Source organism: Lipotes vexillifer, unplaced genomic scaffold (genome assembly GCF_000442215.2).
Source record: "Lipotes vexillifer unplaced genomic scaffold, Lipotes_vexillifer_v1.1 scaffold208, whole genome shotgun sequence".
In the NCBI taxonomy this organism is placed as follows: domain Eukaryota; kingdom Metazoa; phylum Chordata; class Mammalia; order Artiodactyla; family Lipotidae; genus Lipotes; species Lipotes vexillifer.
In genome coordinates this window covers 718,141-736,028 of record NW_006785067.1, presented here as the reverse complement: position 1 = coordinate 736,028, position 17,888 = coordinate 718,141, and the positions used below count along the sequence as shown (strand labels likewise).

At 39.4% G+C, this 17,888-nt stretch overlaps 1 protein-coding gene across 1 annotated transcript in view; it reads left to right on the top strand.

The window, feature by feature from the left end:
• Nucleotides 1–17,888, top strand: part of ITGA2 (integrin subunit alpha 2) — a 107,608-nt gene that overhangs the window by 6,393 nt on the left and 83,327 nt on the right. The window lies entirely within an intron of this gene.

Genomic DNA, 17,888 nt, shown 5'->3' with positions numbered 1-17,888 from the left:
GGGAAAGATAGCTGAGGACAGATGTGAAAGGTATTAAGGAAGAATGGACAGGATTTGGTGATTAATTTACGAGGGTGGCAGGGAGAGAGGGAGAAAGTGAAGACTGAGACCTGGGTTTTTGTTGTAAACAACTCGGGGGGTGCCATTCACCAAGACAGGAGTGCCGAAGGACAGCAAGGTTAGAGGAAAAAGAGAGCAGTTCAGCTTGACAGGTTGAGTTTGAGACATCCACGTGAATACGTATAGTTACTAGATGGTTATGTGTAGCGGTGTTAGGAACAGGAGTGAGAGCAACATGGGGATAGAGATTTAGGAGTCGTGGGCATCTGGAGAGGGATTGAAGACATGATGTTGATGAGTCAGACGAAGAGAGACTAGAGGATGACTGGCTGCAACCTGAGGAGCTACCTTAGAAGGTCCGGTGAGGACGCGGAGATGCCAAGGGAGAGAGAAGACGCAGCTGGAAGAGGAGAAAGAGGGCAGCGCAGACTGGGGCACCACGGAAGTGTTTCGAGAAGGAAGAGTCGGTCCACAGGATCAAAGTCTTCACAGAAGTCAGGCAGGTCTGACCTCCTGGGTGAGGGCAGTCTCTGCTGAGGGGAAATAACAGAACCAGAGTGGAGCCAGCTGAGGAGTCAGTGGAAGGTGAGGGATGGGGACAGTGCCAGGAACTTTGGCAGGAAGGCAGGAGCTAGAGGGATGAGGTGGGAGGGGCTGCTTAAGAACAAACAAACAAGCAAACATTGGAGAAACTTGCATAAACATTATTATTTTTTTTTTTTTTACTTCTGTCACGGTACTGCACGGTACACTTGTAAGTTTTGAAATTTACATTGAGGCATCCATATGTGGCAGGAGTCCGTGACACGAGAGAAGCAAAGAGGAGAAAAGGGGCACGCGTGTCCGTGGAAAGGATGCTGTCAGGGAGAAGGAAAAAGGAGGGGGGAAACTGGATGATCCACAAGAGCAGCAGCTCCGGACAGATTAGAAACCACAGGTGATCACGTGAAAGAAGTCGAAGCAGGTTCTGGGCTATGAAACGGAGAGGATATTAATTGATGAGAGAAAGGTGAAGCTGACTAAGGCACACAGAGAGAAAACTCAAAACAATCTTTTCAGAAATTATAGTCCCGTACAGCACAGAGAATTAGTGTTGTCTTTGAAAGGTTCTGGTCATAAAATATTAAAGCCTTTTATTCTGCATAACAATGGGTGTTTTTCAAGGCGTTTTAAACATTTCTATTTAATATAAATTAGAAAAGAAATTAATGTCTACTCTTAATTTTGTTAAAGTTACAATTAGTTCAAGGTACTGTTGAAGTGTTTTATCCAGTCTATGCCTGCTGACTCTTGTACACATAAATTACATTTACTAACCAGTATAAACTCGAACTGCATATTTTTGTAATGTTTTCAGGTCCATTGACTATTGGAACTGTTCATAATTTTCAAATACATTTTTCCTCCTTGGAGAGAATTGTCTGTTCTGTTGACCAAACAGTTCATAGAAACTGGGCAACTTTGTCAATGAAGATTCCTGCATTATTATTCCATGTTCTGAAAGGGTAACTGCAATTCTTCCTTTTATTAGTTTAAAGGGACTAGAGCAGTTTTTACTGCAGAAACCGTACATAACTCCTGATCATTGAAAGGCTTTCTGTATAAAAATGAGGTTAATGTTTAAATGAGCAAAGGGGAAAAAAAAGTGATGGACACTGTATTGTCAGTGTAAGAGATTATTTCATTGTGTTCTGAAGAGCGTGTACAAAGCTATTGTGCCCCTGCATGCCTTGAACATTGGCAGTTGTCATTCTCCTGATTCATTCGAAGGTGGCCTTTGTTTGTCTTTGTGTAGGCCTGATCTCATTTCCATGGATACCATGTAGAAATGCAGACTGAATGCAAGCTGGCTCTTGGCCAGTTCAGTAAGATAACTCTATTCCAAATTGTTTACCAGTTTCCTTCAGGTCCTTTAACTAAATAGCTTCTTGGACGCTTATTAGAATATGGACAATGAACCTTCTGAATTGTATAACCTTTTTGTAACCATATTCTGAATACTAGTGCATAAAATAGATATTTCAGAGAAATTGACTTAGTTTTCTGTGTACTTATTGTTTGGGGGGGTGGGGAGGGAGGACATAGCCTTGGTAATTGGGATACTTTTATGTGATCTTTATTTTCCTTTCAGTATAAAAATGTAATAGCCCAGATTAAGTCTTAATGCAAAGTGGAAAGATGGTTAAATAATTTATGTAAATGTCATAGTGTCGTAGTTCTTTCAGGCTGCTATAACAAAATACCACAGACTGGATGGCTTATACACAACAGAAGTGTATTACTCACAGTTCTGGAGGCTGGGGAGTCTAAGATCAAGGCGCCAGCGTGGTCGCGTTGTGGTGAGAGCCCTCTTCCTGGTTCATAGCTGGTGCCTTTTTGCTATGTCCTCATATGGTGGAAGGGGCTAGGGGTCTCTCTGGAGACTGTTTTATGAGGCACTAATCCAATTCATGAGGGCAAAGCCTAAGCACCTCCCAAAGGCTCCCACCTCCTAATACCATCATCTTTGGGGGTTAGAATTTCACCATATGAAGTTTGACGGAACACAAACATTCAGGCCATAGTATGTAGTAATTAAGAAGTCCCTTTTATTGTTACAGTATTTAATTTTTGCCCCCAAGCAATCAGACTTTAACATATTAGTATCATTTTTTTTTTCTTGGCTATGGTTCCAGTGAAATATGACCTTAACCCTTTTAAACAGTATAGTCCCTTAGTCTCTTACCTTAATCTGTGTTCTCTCTTTTTAAAATACAGTTTAGCCCCTAACCCGTATTCTATATATCCTTTAAGTAAGTCTCAATTTCACTGAGGCTTATGCACCCCAGGAAGCCTTCCCAACCACTAATCCAATTTAGTTGTCCTCCTCGCGTGGACCCTTTCATAGCAGTTGTCACATTCTACCTCAATGATATGTTTACTTGGCTCTAAATCCTATAGATCGCAAACTCTGAGAAGACGGGGGGCCATGTCTTCTTCACTTGTGCCAAGTTGAGTTTTGTTGAATGAATGAAACATGTATGACAGCTATTGTAACACGGGTTAAAGGCACACTTTCCGAATGAATGCCAAGCCGAAAACCTCCTAGTTCTTTCCAACTCATATATGCCAAAACGCTTCTATTTGCAGGTTTATGCAAATTTGCTAAAATATTCCTTTAGTTGATCAATTTTTTTTTTTTTTTTTTTACTTCCTTGAGAGAGTTTGTTTGCTTTTGGAATATTTCTCCTTTGTCTTGAAATGTCTAACTAGGATAGCGCTATTGACAAGTAACAAGATGAATAAAAGTATTAGGACAGTGCAGACATCTTTTTTTCCCTAAAAAACCCTTTCTTGTTCCCCTCTTCTGTCCTCATAAAGCAGTACCATAATTTATCTTTAGCTTGACTCTCTCTCCCACTGAATATATTTTTAAGATCACCTTTCATCCTATTTATCATTGTATTCTCAGGACCTAGCATATAGTAAGCGCCCAGAAAAATGGTTGGTAAAAAAATTTTAAAATAAAAATAGAATTTTGATAATATGAGGTAAGTATGTTCATCAAAGTACTAAACTTGATTAATACTTTCAGTTTATAGCTTTTCTTTATAAAGCAGAATATTTCAATATCCTTATAGAAAATGACATATACTAACATTCTCGTTAACAGAAAAAATATTTCTATTTCTTCCTTTTGATGTTCATAAGTGTGAATGTAAATTTTCATAGATGTACTTGCCATTTATATGAAAATGAATCATTTACTTTTTTCACTTGGTATCTTTTGTATATACTTTTCCCTGTGGCCTTATATTTATAACTTTACATTAATACATCCTGCCATGTCATGGTTAACTATTGTCCCATTGTTGTATATCTAGGTTGTTTCCTGTGGGTTTTTTTTTCCCCCTACTGCAAGTAATGTGGCTATAAATATCACTGTACATGAAGCTTTTTCTTTCTTTTTTCCTTTTGGACAATTTCCAAAAGCAACATTACTGGATCAAAGATTATCTGTATTTTTTAGCTCCTGTTGCATACTGAACACTGTGGTCATCAGTAATGTGTGATTTTTACCAATTTTACCAACATTAGATTTTAATTTACTTTTTGTAGGTTTTTCTTTTAACTTCTTATAGGTTGATGAGTGTAACCTGGTGCTTCGTATTTATTTTAATTCTCATGCTTTATATTCATCAGAGTGCATTTCTAAGTTACAATTTTAAAATGCCTACCTTTTGAAAAATATATGTAGAGTAGGATATTCTAGAATTTAGGCCTAGAAGAAACCTCAAGAGATCATCTAGTAAATGCCTTATTTTTACAGTAACCAGCTTTTGAAATGACTAAAGCCCCGGACTCTAGCCTGCAGTCCATCATTTCAAGAGAGCCTTCAGAATTTCCTCTGAAAATCTCTTTGACAGACTTCTCCTTGTCAGCTATTTCCCACAGATTGATCACAGTCCATTTTCATTTGAGGAGTGGCAGTCCTCTGGTTAAGATTTCCATACTCCCGTGGATCAGAACCTTTTATGGGGGAAAGAGAAGACATTGTGTTTGCCAGAGCACTTGACTTTGAGTCTCCAAATCTGGAGATTGTTCTGGTTAACTATTGCCATGTAACCAATCACCCTAAAACTCAGTGGCTTAAAATGACGCCCATCATTTGTTATCTCTCATGGTTTCTTGCATAGGACTTTGAGAAGAGCTTGGCTGGGCAGTTCTGGCTTGAGATCTCTCATGTAGTCACCTTCAGAGCGTAGGCAGCTCTCTCTCTTCAAGTGGTCCCATCAAGGGGTTTCTTCAGCATGGCACCTTCTGGGTGGCCTGATTTCTTGCAAGGCGACTCAGGGATTTAAAGGCAAGTGTCCCCCTCAAAACTGGCAGAAACTTGCATGGTCTTTTCTAACCTAGACTCAGAAATCATACAACTACACCTATTCATCAAAGAAATTCCCAAGCCATACCTAGATTCTAGGGGGGGAGACTTACTCAGCGTCTTGATGGGAAGAATGTCAAGTAGGTCCCAGACATGTTTTAAAACCACCACGGTGACTTAGCTTAATGGTGTCTACAGGACTGTTGCTTGTTTATATCATAGTTGTTCGACTTCGACATTATTGACATTTGGGGACTAGATAATTCTTTTGGGGGATGGAGCGGTGGCAGTGGCAGGAGGGGCTGTCCTGCGCACTTCAGGATGATGAGCGACTTCACTGGCCTCCACCCACTAAATGCCAGTAGACACTCCTTCCCTGCAACAGTGTGACAACCAAAAAATTTGTCCAGACATTACCAAAAGCCCCCTGAGGGACAAAACTGCTCCCACTTGAGAAGCACTACATTAAACAAACATGTATTAATGTTCATGGCATCCTGAAAGGAGCTCTAGCTCTGAAGAGTAAATTTTAATTTTAATGCCATTTTTCTGGCTGACTTTGGATAAGTCACAGGCAGACTCTCCCCTACCTTGCTGGGTCACTGGGACGATCAAATGGAATTATGAATGGAAAAGTCTTTTGTGCACTGTAAAAGCATATATGATGTTACTTTTCAAAACTCATATCCTTGGTATTCATCCATTTTTATCATCATTCATTATTTTAAGGGACCTCAATGGAGTGTCTATCACAGGGTAGTAGAGCGTCAGACGTGGGAGGAATCGGAGGATTCAAGGCAGTCCCTCCAGGAGCTCTGCTTTCCATTTCTAATGTTACCTGTTGAGGAGATTCTAGATCCTTACCGAATGTAAAATTTAACACTCAAGACAAAGGGGGACTTTGAAGGAAAAGTTGCATTTTTCTTTCTTAATGAAAGCAGGAGAATGTTACGCTGCTATATTCCAAACGCAGTTTTATGCTTTTGGCTTTTGCACTACTTTTGTTTTTTCTTTTAAGCACTATAGCTATAAGCCAGACACCCTAGAGCTTAAATCTGTATATACAGTGAACGTGTGGTTCTTTTCAAAGGGCCTACAGTTTCTAAGTTTAGTTGCTTTATTCTTTTTTGAGAGGAGGGGGGATGGGCTTTCTAAATTATTTCTGCAGTATTGTCCTTTCAGCATGAAGACAATGCTATTGAGAATGATTTCCTGTAATTTTGTACATGTTCAGAGGATCTAATGCGACCTCTGACCATTTTCTGTTGTACATATTCTCGGGAATGATTAGTTACATTTGAGAGTTTGAAGTCTGTTTTCTTTTTTCTTTTTTCCCTATATACTTTTATTTATTTATTTATTTATTTATTTATTTGGCTGTGTTGGGTCTTCATTGCTGAGCACGGGCTTTCTCTAGTTGCAGCGAGTGGGGGCTACTCTTTGTTGTGGTGCGCTGGCTTCTCATTGCGGTGGCTTCTCCTGTTGCGGAGCACAGGCTCCAGGTGCTCGGGCTTCAGTAGTTGTGGCTTGTGGGCTTAGTTGCTCTGTGACATGTGGGATCTTCCCAGACCAGGGATTGAACCCATGTCCCCTGCATCGGCAGGTGGATCCTCAACCACTGTGCCACCAGGGAAGTCCCATGAAGTCTGTTTTCTTAGTTTCGAAGTCAGGGTCTGAGTAACCCCATTTCCTGCGTTTATGGTTTCCTGGAGGGTCCATGGGCTGATAATGTTTTCTTGGCTCTCATGGTGAGTATGTCTCAGCAAAATGTAGACACGCTGTCCTTCTATCCATTGCACAGCAGTTCTCAGAAACTTAAATGGAAACTTATTTAGGATATGTTTTTTTATGTGAGAGGTGAAAGTAGGATCACAAATTAACATGCCTTTTACAATTTCTCAAAAAGTATGCTATTATCAGTAATATATAATGATATTAATAGTAAAAAAAATAACAAAAACAAGCTGTCTTTACTGAGTGCTCATCATTTGCTGGACACTGGGTTAGAGTTTTATATATACTGTCTGATCACAATAAGGTAGGCTCATAGATTAGGTCTGTTTCACGGGTGAAAAAGCAGTGGCTTAAATAGGATGAGGATCTTTTCCGAGGTCACAGAGCTATTCCAACTTCAGAGGCCAAGCTTTTAGGCTCTACGAGGTACTGTTGGTCTTGCCTGGTATGTGGATTTTTCAGTTAAAAAAAAAACAAAAATCCTTGTACTTCCAGCACTGGCATACTTCTGCCCCTACGTCACCCCAAAATATAGGGTTCTCCTAAAGCTAGATAAAAAGCAAAGTTAAATGTTCTCTAAAGTTCTAAATAGAAAATAACATGTGTGTATATTTGTATATACATATGTATGTACATATTTATTAATCTTTTAATCTACCTCTATATGTATCTTCTCAGTAACCTGCATTCAAGCATCTTCCTTTGAATCAGTCCAGAACTTATATTTATTGATAAACCTGGTCTTTACTGATCTCCCATTATATGTATAACTTATTATTATATGGAAAGGCGAAACAATCAGCAGTCCATCTGTTAATTCAATTGATTATTGATCTACAACCATGTAGACACTGAGTATGGGGCAATATAGCAGTAAACAAAACAAAGTCCCTACTTTTCGGGACAAAGGCAGATTTACCATAAAACAAGGGGAAGCTTAAGCTTCAGGCACCCTCACTCTGCAGGCCTCTTCCCATGTATTCACATGCCTGATATTTCTATTAAATATGCAAACGTTCAGATCATTGTCTCTTTTATACCCTAAAATAACATATTTCAACAAAGACTTCAACAGCAAACTGTTTGATAAATATCATCAGTTCAAAAAGTTTCTGGATTAATCCCTTTAAAAGGAAATTTGAGGTGCCTTGAAATATTATAGCTCCTGTATGATACTGGAAAACAGTCCTAAACATTTATGTGACGTTACAAATAAGGTGTTATGAAAATGAAAGAAACTTTCCTTAACTGTAAATAATAATAATTTTAAACATTCAATTTACCATGCCAAAAAAATTACTTTTTAGAGAGTATGATTTTATAAAGTTATCAAGTAAAGAGGTGATCAAAAGATGTAGAGCCAGGCTTCCCTGGTGGCGCAGTGGTTGAGAGTCCGCCTGCCGATGCAGGGGACGCGGGTTCGTGCCCCAGTCCGGGAAGATCCCACATGCCGCGGAGCGGCTGGGCCCATGAGCCATGGCCGCTGAGCCTGTGCGTCTGGAGCCTGTGCTCTGCAACGGGAGAGGCCACAACAGTGAGAGGCCCGCATACCTCAAAAAAAAAAAAAAAAAAAGATGTAGAGCCAAGGCAAAATGTATTACAGAAGTATGTCAGGCAATCAGTAAAAGGTATGTTTTTTAAAAAATATATTTTTCAGGTTTTAAAACTATTTGCTAGGATTACTTTTCTCATTCTAAACAAAAAGTTAATTTTATACCTGAATTTGTTTCACAATTTTATAATTTTTTCCTTAAAGAGATATTCTGTCCCAAATTGTAGACATGTCAATCCCTACAAAACTTAACTCTTCTAATACAGATTCTAATGAGGGTGGAAGACAAATTAAAAAGATAAATACATAACATAAGAGGTAGCAATGCACAGTAAGGGGGACAGAGAATGCTAGGCAGGGAGTGAGAAGCAGGAAGATTTTTTTTTGCTTGGGGTTATATTATATCTATTGCTATATAACAAATTACCACACATGGGGTAACTTAAAATAATATACATTTATTATCTTACAATTTCTGTGGGTCAGGAATTTGGGCATGGCTTCACTGAGGTCCTCTGCTTCAGGATCTCTCATAAGGCTGCAACAAGGTGTTGGCCAGGGCAGGGGTCTCATCTGAATTCTTAACTGAGGAAGGATCCACTTCTGCTCATTTTAATTGTTGGCAGAATTAATTTTCTCCAGGGCTATTAGACTGAGGGCCTCAGTTCCCCACTGGTTCTCAGTTCCTTGCCCTGTGGGCCTCTTTGCTTCATCAAAGCCAACAAGAGAAGGCATCTACTAGCAAGATGGACGTTACAATCTTATGTAATGTAATTACAGAAGTGATACTCCGTGATATTTGATTCTGCATTTTGAATCTTCATTTCTATTGGTTCGAAGTCACAGATCCTGCCCTCAAGGGGAGAGGATCACACAAAGGCATGGATAGCAGGAGAGGGGTATCCCTGAGAGCCCCCTGACCACCACAGGTAGTGAGGAATGGCAGCTCTGATGGGTTGATGTTTGATGTAGAAACAGAACACTCTCTGGGAAGAGTGTTCCATGCAGAAGAAACAAATGCAAAAGGCCTAAGGTCAGAGTGAGTTTAAGGAAGAGCCACGTGAGTGACCTAAAAAGATAGGATAGGAGGTGAGGTCAGACAGGGTGGGGAGGCAATGAGTATGCAACTAGCAAGAGACAAAACGTACACAAGAGAACAGTAAGTAACATTTCGAGGTAGTACCTCACAATAAGAGATGCAGATGGTGAATTATAAGATGGGTGCGTACAGGCTGAAATGATAGAAGACCCAAACCAAAAGTTTATAGAGAAGTGGCCTGTGAACAGCGATATAATAGAAGAAATACTACCTCAGTTATGTCTATTGTTTCCATACGCGGCCTCGAGATGTGTCAGGCATATCTTGTTAATGAGCAAGCTATTCAACAGGCGCTGACTTGCTAAATGCACAAAAATGCTATTCTGAGAGGGAGAGGAAGAGAGAGGAGTTTCTCCTTTCACATAAAAGGAATTTAGGAAGATACTGTTAAAATAGAAAGTGAATTGATGATCTGGTATTCCAGGACTTTACCCCATCCTCTCGGCCATTGGGAGCCAGTGAGTCTGCCAGATGGCAACTCATCCTCCAACATCCTCATGAAAAAAAGAGAATATATTGAGTTGTTAGGAAGCACTGTCATAATAAATGGACTTCAGAAGCAACGGCTATAGACTTTTGAAGATGTTCATTGCCTGCAAGATCCAAACTTGTGAAAGGGCCTCAAAATCACCCAACAATGTGCGCAATACTCTAATACTTGATGTAGTTACTTTGTCACAAAATAACGACTTGTATTTTTTTCATATAAAATGTGAACCTTAAATGATATAACTTGAATTAGTATATATCTCTCCTGTATTTATATATGCACATCTGTATATTGACAGGCTTATCTTTGAAACGCAGCACAGTAAATTGAAAATTTCTGATATTATACAATTTCCCCCATCTTAGTCTGCTGGAGCTGCCGTAACAAGACACTACCGAATGGGTGGCTTTAACCACAGAAATTTATTTTCTCACGGTTCTGGAGATAGTAGTCCAAGATCAAGAGGCCATTAAGGTTGGTTTCTGGTGATGCCTCTCTTCCTGGCTTGTAGACTGCCGCCTTCTGGCTGTGTCTTCATGTGCCCTTTCCTCTGTATGTACATGCAGAGAGAGAGACCTGGTGTCTCTTCCTCTTTTTATATGAACATCAGTGCTATCAGATTAGGTTCCCACCTTTATGACCTCTTTTAACCTAATTACCTCCTTAATGGTCCCATCTTCATATATAGTCACATTAGGAATTAGGGGTTCAACATGGGAATTTGGGGAAGATGTAATTCATCCATAATGCCCCTTTAGGCGTAACTACATAGTAATGCATTTATTTCTGCACGGAAGTGATGCACATGTTTCTTTAATATGAATGCAGAGTAAATGTCAAATAAATGATACATGCACACATCATTTTAAAAAAAGTTGCCATAAATTACGAAGCAGAACAAATTATGAAATTATTACCCAGATATTTAGCTGTAATCTCTTTGCTTCTTAAAATTGAAATATAATTCTTTTGAATCCCTATTCCACCCTTATAGGAAGATATAGTGCTCTCCCAAGATTTCTCTGAACCCCCAGGAGTTATCCACTTTCACTGTCATTCAGCCATCAATATCCAGACTGGGGAGTTTTTGTTCTCCACCCTGACAAGTCTGATATTTGATTTTATGCTATGTAAAAACTAATACATTAGCTCGTTACAGTTTCATGGATGCTGACAGATGACATGAGGTTCCTGAGTCAGAGACCAAGGACTTTATTACTCATAGCATGACAGGTAGCACGAGCATGTTTACATCAGTTTCCCTGTGCTTCCCCACAAAGTATCATGAGGGCAACGGGAAGGGATCCAAATGGAAGCCTGCACACATTGAGTAGGTTGCATTATGAGAGAGGAAAACTGAGTTTGGTGACCTGCTGTTTTACAGCAAGAATTCAGCAAACCCATTCTTTGTCCTGGAGAGTGAGATTACCTTACCCTCAAGGTTTCTTGCTGCAAACACAACCCTGAAAAACTGGCCCAGGTAAACATCGGGCAGGATCTAACTTTACTGGCATACCCATCGTATTGAATTGAATGGTGGTCCCCAAAAGATATTTCTATATCTCAGTCCTCAAAATCTGTGAATGTTACCTTATTTAGATAGAGGGGCTTTGAAGATCGCCTTGTGGAAACTGTTGGGAGAAACATGAATGTCGAAGCCACTTCCAGTGAGGGCTCGGAAGGAAATGAGGAACATGTTGTTGGAAACTGAAGGAATGGTGATCCCTGTTATATAGTGGCAGAAAGTTTGGCCTAACTGTGTCCTACTGTTGTGTGGGAAGCTTTCAAGCAATTAACTTAGAGATTTAGCTGAGGAGATTTCCAAGCAAAATGTTGAGGGTGCAGGCTGCTTTTTTCCTTGCTGAATGTAGTAAAGTGCAAGAGGAAAGAGATAAATTGAGGAAGGAAGCATTAAACAAAATAAGAACAGTACTTAATGATTTGAGAAATTCTTAGTCTATCCAGATTCAAAAAAAAAAAAAAGCAAATATTAGGAGACTCATTGTCAGGAAAGTGTGCTCTGAAGAGAAGGCCAAGAGTGTGGTTGGAAAACGTTTTGCTGAATGAATTAGGTGTGTGATTCCTGGATCCTCTCAACCGTCTCAGCAGAGGCCAGGAAGAGAGAGTTATCCAGGAAAGATCTGCGGAGAGCTCTCTTGTCAAATGGCACAGATCCTCATGACATACACAGGAGACCTACAAGGTTTTTAGGAATGTTGTCTCAGCAGAAATGCTGCTCTTGGACGGCTGCCCCTGCCTCTGCCAATACCTCTGCAGCTTCTGAGGACCAGTCCCCACCAGCCATGGGATAGAGATTTGCTCCACATTCTTAAAGCAGTGACACCCTGTGCTTGCAGTTTCATAGAGATTCAGACCTTAGAGTTCATGTATTAGATTTTATTTTATTTTTTATTGAGATATAATTGACATATAATATTATATTAGCATCAAGTGTACAGCACAATTAATTTTTAGAATTTTTACTGGAGTGTATTTGACTTAATAGTATGTTAGTTTCTGGTGTACAGCAAAGTGAATCAGTTTTAACTATATATATATCTCCATCCTTTTTCAGATTCTTTTCCCATGTAGGTTATTATAGGATACTGAGTAGAGTTCCCTGTGCTAATCAGTGGGTCCTTATTAGTTATCTATTTTATATATAGTAATGTGTATATGTTAACCCCAATCTTCTAATTTATCACTTTCCCCCAACATTTCCACTTTGGTAACCATATGTTTGATTTTGAGATCTGTGAGTCAGTTTCTGTTTCATAAATAAGTTTATTTGTATCATTTTTTATTAGATTCCACATGTAAGTGATATCATATGATATCTGTCTTTCTGTCTGACATTACTTAGTATGATAATCTCTAGGTTCATCCATGTTGCTGCAAATGGCATTACTTTGTTCTTTTTTATGGCTGAGTAATATTCCATTCTATATAGGTACCACAACTTATTTATCCATTCCTCTGTTGATGGACATTTAGATTGTTTACATGTCTTTCCTATTATAAAGAGTGCTGCAGTGAACATCGGGGTGCGTGTATCTTTTCAAATTATGATTTTCTCCAGATATATGCCCGGTTGTGGGATTGCTGGATCACATGGTAGTTTTATATTTAGTTTTGTTTTTGTTTTTCTTTTTTTATGCCTGCGTTGGGTCTTTGTTGCTATGTGCGGGCTTTCTCTAGTTGCGGCAAGGGGGGGCTACTCATTGCGGTGGCTTCTCTCGCTGTGGAGCACGAGCTCTAGGCACACAGGCTTCAGTAATTGTGGCACACAGGCTCAGTAGTTGTGGCTCGCGGGCTCTAGAGCACAGGCTCAGTTGTTGTAGCACACAGGCTTAGTTGCTCCATGGCATGTGGGATCTTCCCAGACCAGGGCTTGAACCCATGTCCCCTACATTGGCAGGCGGATTCTTAACCACTGAGCCACGAGGGAAGCCCTATATTTAGTTTTCTGAGGAAGCTCCATACTGTTCTCCATAGTGGTTGTATCACTTTACATTCCCAGCAACAGTGTAGGAGGGTTCCCTTTCTTCACATCCTCTCCAGCATTTATTGTTTGTAGATTTTTTTTTTTTTTTTTGCGGTACTCGGGCCTCTCACTGTTGTGGCCTCTCCCGTTGTGGAGCACAGGCTCCGGACGCACAGGCTCAGCGGCCATGGCTCACGGGCCCAGCCGCTCCGAGGCATGTGGAATCTTCCCGGACCAGGGCACGAACCCGTGTCCCCTGCATGGGCAGGCGGACTCTCAAGCACTATGCCACCAGGGAAGCCCTGTTTGTAGATTTTTTGATGATGGCCATTCTGATTGGTGTGAGGTGATACCTCATTGTAGTTTTAATTTGCATTTCTCTAATAATTAGTGATGTTGAGCAGCTTTTCATGTGCTTCTTGGCCATCTGTATGTCTTCTTTGGAGAAATGTCTATTAACGTCTTCTGCCCAGTTTTGATTGGGTTGTTTGTTTTCAACACAATGATTTGATACATGTATATGTTGCAAAATGATTGCCACAATAAGTCTAGTTAACATGTATTACCACACATAATTACAAATTTTTTTCTTGTGTTGAGAGCTTTTAAGATCTATTCTCTTAGCAACATTCAAACATACAATACAGTATTATTAACTATAGTCACCATGCTGTACCTTACATCCCCCTGACTTATTTTATACCTGAAAGTGTTCTCATATTTTTGTTTACTGCTTCACAGACATTTCCTCCTGAAAATGCCAGAATACATCTGCAGGAGTGGGCCGGAATGCAATGAGAGAGTCCTGGTTAAAAATACTCCTCTCTTCCCAATTCTACCTCTTGCTTTTGGCCTTAATTCTCTTCTCTTAACATGAATTTTTTTCCCCTTTAACTCTCTGGATCTTTTTGTAAATGAACCCCTTCCGTGAAAAGCCAGCCCCACCTGCCCTTCAACGTATGTAGATATGCTTAAGTTTTGCATTAGCCACACAAATTAGACTTTCCTACCATCTTCTACTACAAATATGTGTCACTGAGCTCTGACAATGATATCATGGAAATCAAGACACTTCCTGACAAAATCTTGTGTTGAATATAGAATGATATATTGTGTTTAATACATTTATTTCTGCCCTTGTTTTCCGAAGAGCTTCACTACGTATTGAGAACAAAACTGGGTTAACTATATCTCATTACCAAACATATATTTATTCCTCTTTTGAATTATTTTATAATTTAAAATCAGGTTCCAGAATAAAGTGGGAGAATGAACTCCATTTTTGCTTAAACTAATTCTTAATTATTAAAGTTTCCCAGAAATCTGTTTCAGAGATGAGCAGGAACTCTCAGGGCAGGAGGTGCTATAAAATTTTTAAATGAGTGGAAGAAAAAAGAAGTTTGCATTAATCAATGTGTGCTTAACTATCTGATTTGCCTGTGGATATAAAAATGACAACAAGCCAGGTTATAATCAAGGATGAAACACGACACCCTTTTAATTGTGGACAGAGAGGAAATTAGCTAACCCTCCAGGACATACATTGCTTATTTTTGCAGTAAGGTTTTGTGAGATTCACTGAATACTTGGGCTCGGTTACTATCAACAAATATACAGCAAGGTCACCTTGGATAAGTACTTTGCTGCACTATTACTGCATTCACAGGCATCCTCATGAGGACAGGAGGGAAGAGTTACACTCTGACGTGACCCTGACAGGACAAGGCTGAAGTCACCTTGAAACTCACTGCATCTAATGTAGACCTGGAATGTATAAGTTAATAATCTATGACTTGCTGGGCCAGTTTCTCACCGTCCCCACACTCTTCTCTTTCACTTCTCCGTAATACCGAGCAGGATGTTCCTTGGGCCTGGAATGACCTTGGCCTTCCTCTTTATGCAGTGAATTCCAGCTCATCCTCCAAGGTCCATGGATTGCCACCTCTTCCATGAAGGCTTCAAACTCAGATGTACCCTCTTCTCAACTTTTGGATCAGGGTTCTTTTAGCTTTCTGAAATTTAATACTTATCCCATGATGATATAATAGTTCATTATTTCATTCCAATTACAAGAATGAAAGCTCAAAGACAGCAGAGATCTTGTCTGTTTTGTTCATTGCTATATCTCCAGGACCTAGGAATACGCCTCGCACAAAGGAGTTGGATAAATATTTTTTGAATGATTCATTTCTTAGTGTGTGGGCATGTTTGGGGGGTAAGGAAACACAGTGAACCAAATAGGGTTGTTATTTTCCATATGATTCAGTTAATTTATGAGAACAGACATAGGAACACATTACTATGACCAGTGGGACTGTAAAGAGGAAATAGACATTGAATTAGACTGAATACTTACATTAAATTTATAGAAGCCAATTAGCTATCATAGGCAAAGTGTGAAATGGTGACACAGTGAGTTTTAAATATATATTTGAGAAAAATAAGTATAGTGAACTGAGATTGTCCAGATTTATCAAGAGTGGCAGGCTCTTGAGAGAAGGACTGAAGTACAAAGAAGAGATTCAGTATCAGTGCAGTGAAGGAATGGTGATGGAGAAGGAATGTTTTGTGAGAAAAATGAGCAGACCGTTTATGAATGGAAATTCTGGACAATAAGTTTGAGAAGATGAGCCAGACCAAGACCCAGATATCAACTACCAATGGTGTGACACTGAGCAAGAAAGGCATCTAATCTCCGTGAGTTGCAGTTTCCATATTTGTACATTGGTAATAATAGCTAGGTTTTGCTGTTTCACAAGGTTGGTGGGGATCAAATGAATCAAGATGATTCTGACATAGGCGGACAAACATAAGCATTAAGAAATAGTAGGCTACAAATTGGAATATACATTATGGTTTAAATATTAGAGGGAAAAAATACCGGAAGGAAATTAACTGCACTTGCATGAGAATGATATGATTATGAGTGATCTTTCTCCCCCTAATTTTGTCTATATTCCATATCATTATCAAAGAACGCATATTCATTAAAAATTCATTTCATTCAACAAATATTACCCTAGGTGCTGGGAAAGTAGGAGTGAATAAAAGAAATAAGATCTGAGCTCTCAAGTCTCTTAGATTTTAGTAGGCAGAGAGACAAAACAATGCAGATACATAAGATCACTTCAGATGATAAGCGCTGCGATGTTGGGGTAATGATGCAGAAGGATGTTGCTGGTAGAGGAGTGAGGGTAGGTCTCTACGAGAACAGCAGAGACTTGAGCAAAGACTTAAATGGTGAATAGGTGGCAGGACACAAATACCGAGTGGGGAAGAGTGCTGTAGGCAGTGGGTCAAGCCGCTGCAAAGGCCATAGGCAGAATGAACTGGATGTGTTCAAGGGACAGAAGGAGAGCCAGGGTGGCTGGAGCACAGTGAGCGAGCACTGTGGTGGAAAGTGAAAGTCACCAGATACACAAGGGCCAGATCATGAAGGGCTTTTGAAACTGTGGTAAGGAAATTGGATTTTATTCTCAGACATTGGGGTATTTTAAGCAGAGAGTTGAAATGATATGATTTACATTTTTAACTAATAGTTTATATATGTATGTATATACACATGCGTATATGTATGTATGCACATAGTATATACATATAAGTATGTATACACACATTTGTTCATATATATAATAAAATTTAACTGCTACGTGATAAAATGGACTCCATCGTGATTTCACGTCATGCCATGATCTGCCAAGGTCTAATTAATAGGGAAAAAGATGAGGTCATTATATATATAACCATATGTGGTCTTTCTAGCAAAAGATGTTTCAAAAGAGGAGACAGTTTGATATCACCTCCCCAAGCTTTTACTAGTTTGTTAGATAATTGGTAACGTATTTAAATAGGGTTTATCGAGTTCTGCACTATGGGGTAAAGTTAAACTGTTGATTGGAAACACCAATATTCTGGATGTCAGTTCTGGTTCTCTGCTTACTTTGCTACATTATTTTCATTTGCATTTTATTTCCTGAAAAGTATAAAGAAGCAGTGGTGCATATCAAAAATAGATATTAAGGAGAAAATTTGCAAATGTCAAGCTGTGTAGATTTTGCTACAGAGTATTTGAAAATTATGATTTGTCCTTCTCTTCCTGGCAGCACATTTATTTCTAAAAAATAATAGTGACCTGAGCACTCTTGAGTGAACAAATCCGAAGTAGAATGATTTGGGCAGGTAAAGAGGCACGTCAACTACTTTAAGTCCCCAAAGCTTCATCACTGACCTCACTATTCCTTTGGAGCACATTTCAGAATCTGTCCCCAGAAGTACACAGCCACAATGGAAGAGCCATCCCTTTTCCTCCATCCTTTCAATGCCTGAAACAATAGATTTATGAAATACTGTGCACTTTCAATGTGGCCCAGAAAGTGGGTTATTCCTTTGTGAAAACACATATTAATGGAACTTGGATGTCAGTTTTGAAAAGTCCACTCTACCTTCAGTGTCTGCTAAGGTAACTACTGATCTCAAACGGCTTGAAGCCTGTTCCCATCTCCATAGAGAATGTTAATATCCACACAACCTTCTTTCTCTAGAATGTAGGATGACCAGCATTAATGCTATCAGTGTCAGAGGGGGAGACTTCATCCACCTTACTCTTTC